The following is a 13,035-nucleotide window of genomic DNA, read 5'->3' on the forward strand; positions in this document are numbered from 1 at the left end:
AAAAAAAGAAAAGAAAACCTACTCTCCCTCTGCTGCACATAAACAGACACACACCGGCACTGCATTCAGAGTCATGCTAGGTACCGGAGACAAACTTAGGGAAATATATCCCATAGAGAAGGGTTACTTGCTCTTCATCCATAGGAGTGTGTTCACCTTGCATCATACTTCTCAGGTCAAGTGGCTGACCTTTTCCTATCTTATTTCCATCAATATAAGAGCTCTCAAAATTTGTTACAAGGTCAAGAGAGGGGATGAACAAGAAAGACTCCCAGGCAGGACTCACACTAGCTTTATTTTCAGGCCTTTATCAAGTTTCCTATCCCCTGCATCCCAGGGGCCTCAGCTACCTAAGCGTCATCCACAAGGGGCACAGGAAACCTGAACTCCTAAACCCTGACCCAGGCAAGACTTATCCAAAGATACTGCTTCTTATCCCCACCATAAAGCTGAAAATACACTTAGAAAATAAAAGAAATGGGTCAAGAACATTTCCAGTCTCTTCAGACATAAAAATCTAGAAAATTAGCAGACCATTTCCAGTCTCTTCAGACATAAAAATCTAGAAAATTAGCAGAACCAAATTTAGACTCGTGTTGTTGCCTAACAAGTCAGGGGCAGATCACTTATCCCTATATTTTCTGTTTCTGTTTCTTCTGCAGTTTTGTTTTTCTTTTAATTAGGAAAGAGATGAGATGGTGAGCTCTACCTTTCTGTAATTTTCTATATTTGGAATTATATATTCAATATGAATATATCATATATTTCTATATTTAGAATTTGACTTTGTATTAGAGATACCTCGAGCACCAATAGGAAATAAAAACCTAATTCTTCTATTTTATAACTAGCAATTGCATTATTTTTAAGCTTCAGATTTTTCCATTCATGGAAGTTGGAACATATGCTCTACCTCATTCAGGTGTGAAGATCAAATGAAATCATAAATATCTGATGGTTGGCAACAAGTTAGGCACCAACAAAATGCCAAATGTTTTATAACCACGGATCATTAAAATATTTTAAGATACTTCATGTAGCTAGTAATTTGCCTATAGTTTTTAGTGTGCTTGGTTTATAAAGTAATTTCTGACTGTGAGGGAGGGATATGGCAACCATGTTTGAGAATATAAGAGATTTTAACTTAAGAGAAGTGTCTTAAAGGATGCACAGAATCAGGGTGCTGTCAACCAAGACGGCAGAGCAGAGAGAACAATGGAACAGCAATAGAACTCTTCTTCAGGGAATGCATATTGCTTAGAGTCATTCCAGGACTAATGAGGAGCCAAAACCTCTCTAGAGGGAAGCTGAAGAAAATTAGGGATGTAAATTAGAATGCGTTAAATTGTCTAGCAACAGCAAATGAAGGTTACCTGCTGGCAAATAGATTCCTGGGGCCCAGGTCGAAGCCAAGACTTCCAGAACTGAACCGTCTTCTTACTCTTTAAGTAATATGCCAGTGTAACTCATCAACTAATTGACTGAAAATTCACATAATTGCTTAAAAGATCCAAGAATGTTTAAACACTCTTATTAACTTTTTAATTGAAATTGTTTTCCCATTTCTTATAACAGTCCAGAGACCAGAGGCAATAGATGACTCAAATTTTCCCATTCATTAGTCCATCTTGTCACCCTTATGATTAAAAAAAAAAAATAGAAAGACACAGAAATGAGAAAAAAATGACTTCCTCAAACAATTTAAAGACAAAAAATTGGTTGAGGACTATCCCAGTTATCTTGCTGGCTACCTCGAATACCCGGTAGGTGGAAAGACTTAATTCTTAACTACTTCTCAGAATGATGTGATAGAAGTTTAAATTTTCTTATTTTAAGTCATGATTCACTGGAGGTTTTTCAAACAGTGATTTGGACCAACAGACTAATTGGAGGGTGAGGTAGATGAATGGCCAAGAAGAAGTGGCACACAATAGAAACACACTGACTCCTGCCTGGTCAGGGAATTTGTCCATATGATTCTCAGACAAGAAAGCACTCAGGATGATTTGCACCAAAAATGCATTGTGGCTTGAGCTGATGTAGGAAACAATTTTTATGTCCTGTCCAAATTTCCTGTCTGCTGCCCATGGAGGTTTTTCCTGTTCTAAAGACAGAGGATTATTCACTATGAATTATATCTGTAAGAGAAATATAAGAGAAACACACACCATTAAATAAATGTATGTTTTAGAAAGTAATAAAACAGAAACAATATGTATATTTTATGATGAAGGATCTCAGGGAGGCTTGTGTGGGACTACCGTGCTATAAGTCATGGGACTACCGTGCTATAAGTCACCAACACATTTAAATAGTGGCCTTACTCCTACAAATGAATAAGTACTCATTAGTCATTCTTAGTTCTTTAAGACCATTGTCATAGGTGTGTCAACCATATGGGATCAAATCTTCTTGACCAACTTGCATCAGAATATTTACACATTCTTTACTTTAATTCACACATTCATTGATCATTCATTAATTCACACATTCATTGTGTGAATTAATTTAATTTAATTTACTTTAATTCACACATTTATTGATCATTCATTAATTCCTTCATTTACTCAAAATATAACTACAGTCTCTTCTGTGCAACAAGTAATTTGCATGGTTCTGAGGATGTGCTTATGAATTGAAGTTAGCCCCTACCTATTCAGAACAGAGAAAGGTAAACATAAATTCAGTAGAATATGATGTGTTCAGTAATAATAAAAATGCAATCATAGCACAAGATATTGTTGTGATTCAGATGAAGAGCAATTTTCTCGGAGTAGGAAAGGGGAGGAGGGAATTCCTGGCTGAAGGAGTGAGTAGGATGCTCACAGTCACAGAAAAAGGAGACGCAGGGGGGATCACACTGTGGGCTACATGAAGGTTGAAGGACTCTGTAAGATTTAGTATAAAATTGTTTTTACTCAGGTTCTTACATTCTATGAAGTTTAATATGCTCCTATCTATTACTTGAACATCTAATCATTATATTTTCAATGTGCTTACATTACTTGAAGCATTAGTATTTTGGGGATCCGTAGTCCAGCACCTCTACAGATAAGCAGAATTTTAAAAACTGAGGTTACATTCAATAAGTAACACTATCATTTTCTTTTCTTAGAATCAAACTGAATCATGTGCCCAATCCTACCCCCAGAGTGACTTAGCAGTGTGAACCTTATTTGAGTACAGCTGCAGACTCTGTGATTGGCTGACCCAGCAGCTATTCCCAATCCACTTGTTTATAATACCCCAAACATAAGGCCTAATAAAGCTAAGTATACATTCCCTATGCTCTTTTTCTACAACTAGCAATACCCACTGGAGGATATTTAGTGGTGATGTTGAAGACAGGGTCACAAACTCTTGGTTGACTAATTAAATCATTTCTTGCATCGTTTTCCCTGAGCCCTTATCCTCCTGTCTTGGATCTAAATTAAAATGGCATCAGGATGAGCTACATTATCTTGCAATGGTGATGAGGAAAGGACAAGAGAACTGAAAAGACATCTACTCTGAACTTCCAGAGCTGGTACCAACAGGCACACCTCTACAATTCTTGCTTTGTGAGAAACATAGACTTATTTGTACATAGATGATGCTAGTTTGCATTTTCTATCCCTTGTATTCAAATGCATTATTAACTGATATTAATTATTTACTTATAAAAATACCTTTATTACATAATATAGCCCATTATACCAATTTTATGTAGAACAGAGCAAATGCTGTATTCCAAAACTGAACTGGTACCAGCTCTTCCATGACAGTACACATTTAGTCATGTTTCTGAGACTCTGGCTGCCACTTTCTCATCAGGGTTCTTGTAGGAAACCTATTAGGTGAACCAGTTGTTTCCTAACTTACCCTCATTTCAGCCACATCCTTGTTCTTAGGGACATTGCTGTTTTACTAAAATTTCTATCACAGTTCTGAGTATATAGTAAGTGTAGTGTCTGTGTGATTAAATAGATAAAGCAGATGTTTATTCACTTAGGGAGAAAAGCAAAATTCTGAGTTGGAGGTGGATTTTATGGCTTTTATTTCTTCTGATACCAATTTATTTAAATATATATAGTAGTACATAATGATACCCAAACTATTTCTTTTGTTTTCTTAAATTCTGTCAACATTGACTTATTGTTTATTGTGTCCTAGTCAATAGGAGTTACAAAAATGAATATGACAACATTCTAACTTTTGGGAGTGTGGTAGCAATGGAAAGTTAAAGTAAAGGGCTTAATTAATGCTAAATTATTTTTCACAGTATGGATAACGTTATTCTCTTGCAGTATAATTGTGAGATAATTATGGCAAGTAAACTATAACTTTACTGATTATTTGAGTCTTGAGATGACACAGAATGTAAATAATTTGCATTAAAAAGCTTAAATACAAATTTTAAAGTAAGATATGTATTACTTTGTCTTAATCCTATAAATCATTTTAGACTGTATCACTTTACATCATCATCTATAAAATGATTTTGCATCCTTAAAAACAGCACAAAGACACTTGAACTGAATTAGTAGAAGTCTAATGAAATGTTCAAAATCCCTTTATTCTCAAAATATACATTGAGAAAGATACTTGAACTGAATTAATAGAGGGAGTCTAATGAAATGTTCAAAATCCTCTTACCTATTCTCAAAACATACATCAAGAAAACTATGTGCTCAGCTATGCTTTTAACAATGAAAAGGCATGGACAAAAATAGAATATGGGTCTTATTTTTCATAGCTTGCAGTCTTTGAGGGGAGAGATGATACGCATTAAAGAGATAAATCTTCCATATCAGAGGGTAAAGCATATTCTAAAATATTATGTTACAGAAAATACAATTTAATATGAGAAAAAGACACATGCAATAAGGATAAACTACATTAAGAATAAAATTCGGCTTTGCATTTTGCATTGTCTCATTTATTCAGTCTTTAACAGAATATTGAAAGGAAGTTTTCTTTTTGTCCATGTGCTGTGACTAAAGGCACACAAAAAAGGAGAAAAAAATTAAATCCAAATTTTTAGGAGTGCCACCATGGATACACTGTTTAAGGCTCATGAATCTCCCTACAGTGAGCAGAGCTGTTCCTCCCCACCGCAAGTGTGATCTACATGAAAGCAGTGGGAAGGAGAGGCATCTGAGAGCACCAACCTTATGGAAAGTACAAGTTCCCCATTTTAGAAAAGTGTGAGAGTCAAAAATTTTTTTTAAAAAAAGGAGAAAAAGAAAGTTCTGAAAGAAACACAAGTACAAAAGTGGCATTTCAAATTAGTGGGAGTGAAGATAGATTGCTCAATAAATGGTGTTGAGACTGTTGGATAGACATGTGGGAAAAATATGGGTTGGATCTCTGTCTCACACTGTGGATCAAAATAAATCCCAGCTGGATCAAACATTTATAAATATAGAAAGTGAAGCCATAAAAGTCCTGGAAGGAAAAAAAAAGAAAAGTGTGAGAACTGCTGTTCTCTCTTAAGTATGAACCTGAAGGGAGTGGTTCTTGATAATTGGAGGAAGAGCAGTCAGAGAAGAGAGTGAAGAAAGAGTTCTTAGAAGAGAGGAATATAGGCAGCCTGAAGGTAGGAGTTACAAGCAATGAGACAGCTCTCCATTTGTGATTCACAGAAAACAGAAGCCAGGGGACCTGCTGGAGGAGCTCACACAGTAAGGATCACCATCCAGTGTTTCCAAGCAAAGACTGTGATATTGCTCTCTTCACTCCAGCCCCCTGTACCCTTTAAAGAGTGCTGAGAAGCATCCTGAATTTCCATTTTTCTCGTTCACAAAAAGAACCGTTAGAATTAACAGAGGGGCAAGATATAGAGTCTTGCAAATTCAATTGCCTTCTCTGAAAAGAAAATTGGAGCATGTACTAAGAGTGGGGCCAATCAGTGATGTGACTAATTCTGGAATAGTAGTTGGTGATGGATGGGACCAAGTTGAAGGGAACAATTTCCCACAAGAAATTCACACAGAAATCACCCAGAGGCAAGAAAGAATTGGAGTAATATTAAGGATTCTATTCTTTCCCTTCTTAGTAGTTTGTCAGCCATGTATTGCATCCTTATCCCCATTCCCCTTCCTTCCAAATGACAATGTTGCTATGGGAGGTGAGGAGGGATCCCAGAGTGAGATATCCCTCTCCCATCCCCAAGCTGCAGAGATCAGAGTAATGCCTTACTCTTCAGGCAGAATTAGATCATGCATGGGATTAAGTTTTTTAAATTTTCAGAAACGCAAGTGGACAAAGCTTACAGATTCTGCATAATTATGTCTCAAGGATTGGAAAAAAACACACCATATTTCAGTTGAAAGCTGTGATCAGAACAAAATAAATATATAATCAGAAAATTACATAGCACATATAAATTCATAAAATAATCTGAATACCTACTTTAGCTGACATTATCTACATTCTAAGTGTATAATAATAAAATCCCAGCCCCTAACATTCTGCAGTTTATAATGTGGTATACAGCTAGACAGTTGCAACACAACTTGGTAAGTGCCATGATGCCTTAGGTGGTGTCACAACAATAAGAGGAAATGGGAGAACGTGACTTTGGGTGAAAAGTTGGCAGGAGTGGAGGAGGTAAATGGTAGAGAATTATATTTTATAATAAGTGCTTATTTTGATTTAATTAAAGTAACTTCCCAGTACCACTTAGCAAAATCTTTAAGAAAGATGTTAAGCAAAGACTGTAAAAGGCTGCAAGGATTAGAGTATCATATTAATAACTTAATAATGACTGCAAATGTGCTTTGAATGTAGCTGTATTAACTTGTATTCTTGTATCATTCTCAAGGGAAGGTCCAATTAAAGAATAGATCATCACTGGGATGAATATTTCTCCAAGAAAAGGGATGTAGCCAGGCTCGGTGGCTCAGCCTGTAATCCCACGCCTTTGGGAGGCTGAGGTGAGTGGATTGCCTGAACCTGCAGGTTCGAGACCCGCCTGGGCAGTGAGACCTCATCTCTATAATAAATCAAAAAATCAGCCGGGCATGGTAGCGCATGCCTGTAATGCCGGTTACTCGGAAGGCTGAGGCAGAAAGATCACTGGAGCCCAGCAGGTCGAGGTTGCAGTGGCCGGGAGCAGCCACTGCACTCCAGTCTGGGTGACAGAGTGAGACTCCAACTCAAAAAAAAAAAAAAAAAATAGAAAAGAAAAGGGATGTGGCAAAGCAATTTTGGCTAATGCTTATCAAGTTTTGAATTTGTCTCTATATTATCTTGTTAATTTCCTCTCCACCAAGTGGTTTTTTTTAAATTGTTTGGCATTTATTTAGTATTTATGCAGAATCAATGTTATATTTGGATATCGTGAAAAGGAGACAAGGAAAAGTACAAGATTGCCTTTATAACAGAAGAGCTTAAAAAAACTCGGAGGAAGGCACAGTCTCTACTAATAGAACTGCTAAATAATGTTGCAAGGTAGAATGGTATTTTTTTTTTTTTTTTTGGTTTTTTTTTTTTTGAGTTGGAGTCTCACTCTGTTGTCCAGACTGGAGTGCAGTGGCCAATCCCGGCCACCGCAGCCTCGAACTACTGGGCTCCAGCGATCCTTCTGCCTCAGCCTTCCACGTAGCTGGAATTACAGGCATGCGCTACCATGCCCGGCTGATTTTTTTATTTAATGTAGAGATGAGGTCTCACTGCCCAGGCGGGTTTCGAACCTACGGGCTCAGGCAATCCACTCACCTCAGCCTCCCAAAGGCGCCGGATTATAGGGGTAGCGTGGTTTTAAATCCCCAAATGAAGGGACTGGACAGTAGGTGCTAAATACAGTTGCTAAATGTTTATTTTAAAACATTACCTTTCTTCTAACAATGAAGAAAAGTATTTTTCTCTATTCATAGTAACTGGTCCATACACTCTAATAATTTTCTTCTGCCGCAATTTAGTTTCAGCGTCTTAAAAAAATATTTTATGTCATATGTATTCTGTTGATGTAATAACATATAAAATGTATCACTGTAGAAGTTTGATGAACACAATTACTTTGAGTTTTTTTATTTTTTGTATCTAGTTGATCATGTATTATTCATAGAGGACTAGTTGCTATAGTGCTGGATGATCAATCTTGACAATGATTTGCTAGAATTAAGCAATCAAATCTAAGAATATTTAGCTGAATGCCACCTTAGAGGGAACAGTTGACATAATAGTGCTCACAATGCCTTCTACCAATTCAAGAGTGAAAGAAAATATATATAAGGGTTTTTTTTAAAGTTTTCATTTTAATATATATGTATATGTAATTTAAATGTACTAAAGTACAAAATAAAAACTGGTTCACAAGAGTGACTAACCATCTTGAAAATGCATCAGTAGGATACTCATGTCTATCTAAAATCATCTCAATAGATAGATTCTACAGTGGTAATATCAAAATGCTAAAAATTGCACCTTTTAAAAAATGAAATATTTGATAGCCACCAAGTAGTGTATTTCACATATATGTGTGTCATAAAACCGAAGATTTAAATATAGCATAACATATATAATTCTTAAATGAAACATAATAATTACCAAACACAAAATTCTACTCATGAGAAAAATAGAAACCACGATCTAAGAGAAGACCCTCATAAATAAATTTGAACTAACACTTCTCACTAAATTTATCTTTACTCCCTCAGAGCAGAAAGAAAATATTTTGCCAAGTCTTTTTTACTAATTTCAATTACTGTTTCTATTCATTAGTATAACCCAATTACTCTAAAATATTTACTTTTAAAATGTGTAAGTTATCAGTGATTAAAATAGATCAAAATATTTGTGTCAGAATGCCTTCGAGAATTTGAAATAAGGAGTAAGATTGGAGTTTGGCTCTTTTTTTTCCTGTGTGACATCATTCAGGCTGTTTTAGCACTCTGAGACTCCTTTGCAATAGGGATGCCAAAACTTACCTCACAGGGTTGCCTTAAGGATTAAGAGACAATGCATGTGAAATGCTTAAGCACAGTGACTGTAAGTGATGGCTTTTACTGTTAGTGTTTGAGATGTATGCCAATCACACAGCCTGAATCATCCAACAGACATCATCCAAAAACATGTATGTCTGCTGGTTACTAGGCCTAAGCTTGCTAATATTCCAGAACCTTGAAAAGGGCACAGGATTTTGGCCCTGAGTTTTAATTTTAATTCTATTTTTTCTCAAACTAGGTTATATGTTTCTTTTCTTTTCTTTTTCTTTTTTTTATGATAAAGATACGGGGTACAATTCAGGGTTAGGGTTATATGTTTCCTATCTGTAAAATGGGGCTAATAATAACTAGTTTTAAAGTTTTTACTAAGATTAGACACAACATATACAAAACTGGGCCAAGTGTAAAGGACCAGTACTTGGTAATAGTGTAATAGGTACTAGCTTTTGTCATTACTATACCTCTGAGCCCAGGGACTGGCCTGGTTAAGTCTGAGCTTTGATGACATCTACACCTACGATGGAGACAATTTAACAAAGTGGGAAAAAGTCAATCTTGAATTGTTCTTGAAAGGTGTCACACCCTGATTATGGTGTCAATACTTAGAAATTTGTGTCTTGGAACGCATAGTAAATGCTAGGTAGCATAGAGGTGATACAATAGATTATTAATGTAACTTTGCAAAATAGATTTGTTTTTATTTTTAAAAATATATTTTGTTGTTTCTGAAAATGATAGACATTATATTCTTGATCTGATCATAGCCATTATTCATATCTAGAAACAGTGGAAACAATCTCAGAATATAGCCTGAATCTATAACTAGACTGATTACAGAATGGCAATTGAAGTGGAAACATTGTGAAGGAGAAAGACTGAGTGGGGTACATTACAAAGAGAATAGGGGGAAAGGTCACCAGTGGCATAAAACAGACAAAACCATCAGGATAAAAGTCAACCATCAACTGACTGACCAACAGTGCCAAGGAACGTTTGGGGCATTCACAGGGGATCTTTCAGAGGAACTTGGAGCTAAATACATATGGTGACAAAAGAAAAGAATATCTATTCAATCAGGTGTAAGTACTGGGAAAGAACAAGCAGGGGAGTCTCTCTAAATTTTAGCTCTGGTATATCTATTCATGCAGTACTTATGGCAATGTGTGCATTTTGGGTTTAGGCACAGCTGTCTGGTTCAATTTCTAGTTCCAAGACTATTTCTCACCTCCAGGTCTCTTGTGTATATGACAGGGCTAATAAAGTCTACTTAATGTTATGAGTGATTGTGGAAATTCGATGTAATCGCCATATAAAGGAACAGGTGCAGCCACTGGCATATGGCAGGTTTCTTGCATACTTCCCATGTTATCTGTAAAGGCAGTTGATCACTAAAAGTGGGCCTGGCTCGGTGACTCAGTTTGTAATCCCAGCACTTTGGGAGGCCGAGGTGAGTGGATTGCCTGAGCCCGTGGGTTTGAAACCTGCTTGGGCAACTTGGCAAGACCTCGTCTCTACAATAAATCAAAACTTAGCCGGGCATGGTAGCGCACACCTGTAGTTCCAGCTACTTGGAAGACTGAGGCGGAAGGATCGCCAGAGCCCAACAAGTCAAGGCTGCAGTGACTGGGAGCGGCCACTGCACTCCAGTCTGGGTGACGGAGTGAGACTCCAACTCAAAAAAAAAAAAGTGAAGACAAGATATTCTTGCTCTATACCCTGGCAACCTAATTTTTATAAACAAAAGTACTATAATATTAATGAAATGAAATGCTCATCTTTAAACTATAGAAGTTTTTATTATTATTTATAAGCTATGTATTATTTATAAGCATGCAAAATTGCTGATATAATTTTAACCAAATGAATCAACAGGTCACAACTTAATCTTTAATCCTAAAACTTTAATTTATAAAAATATTTTTAGTTGTCAGTATTAAATATTAGTCATGACACATTCTCACTACCTTGACATGGTCAATTATCTATCTCTTTCAATACTTATACGACATATGTATATTTTTTAAACACTGGCAGTACAGTGTACATGAGTTTGTTGTGCTTTTCTTCTCTTATCCAACATTATATTTCTTAAAATCCATCCACAAACAATTTCAGGAAGTGGCATAATCACAAGTAACAATTTAAAAGTATGACCTAAGTAAAATTAAAAATATCATTTCTTTAATTAATATAATACTTAAATTTATAACTATGAGAGCATTTAGCTATTTCAGCCGTTTTTTTCTTCGTTGTCTACATAATAATGTTTTAAGGAGTACCTAGATGTGGTCAGCACAAATTCAAGGAAATAAAATTAGACAAAGGTCCTGTATCTCCTTTTTATAGTCAGCCTCAAGGCAAACAAGTTATGATATCCTGGTAGACAGGCAGTTGACATTACAGGCCATGACCTAGCCATAAAGAGTTTTGAATGCCATCAATAAATCATTCCCTTATTAACCTTCCAAACAGCCAAGTGCAAAACAGCTGGTTAAGTGTAGGTAAAAATCACCATAAAATAATGTGCATAATTAGAGCTATATTGGAAAGGAGTGATGTATTTAGCAATATTTGTTGAAATATTTCAAAGGACAAACCACATCGAGTGACCAACCAACATTTAAAATATAGTTGTATGAAAATACACATGCATGTCATTGTAATACACAGGCAACTACGTAGTAGTTTTGAAAATACCTTAATTAGATTCTGGTAGCTTAAGGAGAAGTGTAGTTTACCAGATAAATTATAATATTGGACTAATTGTTTAACATCTATGATCCTCAGTTTCTAACCTTTATAATCTATAGGAAATGCTGTCTGCCTCATAGTGCTGTTGAAAGTATTATTAATAATTGAAATAATATTAGAAAATGATCTGAAGTTCGATACCCATATTATGTCATTTAAGGGATTTACTGATTATTTATTTATTTAATCTTCCATTTCTTTATTTACTACAGCAACTCATTGTAAGAATTATGTATGACAGTTTTTAGTGTAGTTCTTACTTGTGAAACAATTAAGTGGACGGAGAGATGATGATGAATGAAGTTTATTTAGGTAATCTACATATATTTTTAGCTATAGTACTTGATTATGTCATGATTGGCTCTATAAGAATCAGCTCGGAGATGAGAAGAGTAGCATGTAAAAATAGAAACAATATAATATTTTTATTGCTTCATTTTTACATAAGTAAAATTTGTACTACTAGAAAGTTTCTCATGTGCCTGCTCTCAAATTTTGTGCCATAGTTCTATTTTGACCAACTCGTGGTAAAGGAAAAGTAAAGCAAGTAAAATTCAGTGATGTACAGCATTTTTCAAAAGTCATTATTGACTTGTTATTTAATGTATTGAAGTTTATAATTCTTTTTTTGTTTGGATAAAAGAAGTTAGAACACTTAAAATTAGCTCAACAAAAACACCATCAGTGGTTCATTAATCTGAACCAAATCCAGATATATCATTAGAATGGCAGAGTGACTAGAAATATTTATTGTCTTAAGAGTGATATACATAGAATTGAAGAAGCTTAGACTGCAAAACAGAAACATACGAAAAGAACATGGGTGAGCCAAGGTACTCCTTGTTTAAAATACACAGAGAACTTGCCTGTAGAAACAAACTTTCACAAAAGAAGACAAGAAAAATAAGAAAGGAATACAGAAAAATAAATGTGGCTTATTGAAAGTTCTTTTCTGGGAAGAGAATGAAAGTGGTAACAAGTGAGATCTCTCTCACTATATTGCATGATATCAAATACAGGCTCTTAAATGCTGGAGTACTTTGCATAAATGACTAATACTGTGACTTTGGTTTTTCCAGTGTGAAAGTGTCAAATTCAGTATCCATAAAATATCTGAAGGGCGAAAAAAAAGAAATATACTTATGTGTGTGTGTGTGTGTGTGTGTGTGTGTGTGTGTGTGTACACAGTGTTGAAAAACAGACTGATATAAAGTAAGGGTTCTGCAAAAATTGTATGTAAAAAGTAGACTAGTACAAATAAGTTATCTTTTTAGCATATTTATTAAATATATACAACTCAAATAAATACATACATATAAAATACATTTAAATGTGATTAAATACATACATATAA

Source organism: Carlito syrichta, unplaced genomic scaffold (genome assembly GCF_000164805.1).
Source record: "Carlito syrichta isolate Samal-C Ts95f unplaced genomic scaffold, Tarsius_syrichta-2.0.1 Scaffold316040, whole genome shotgun sequence".
Classification (NCBI taxonomy): Eukaryota; Metazoa; Chordata; class Mammalia; order Primates; family Tarsiidae; genus Carlito; species Carlito syrichta.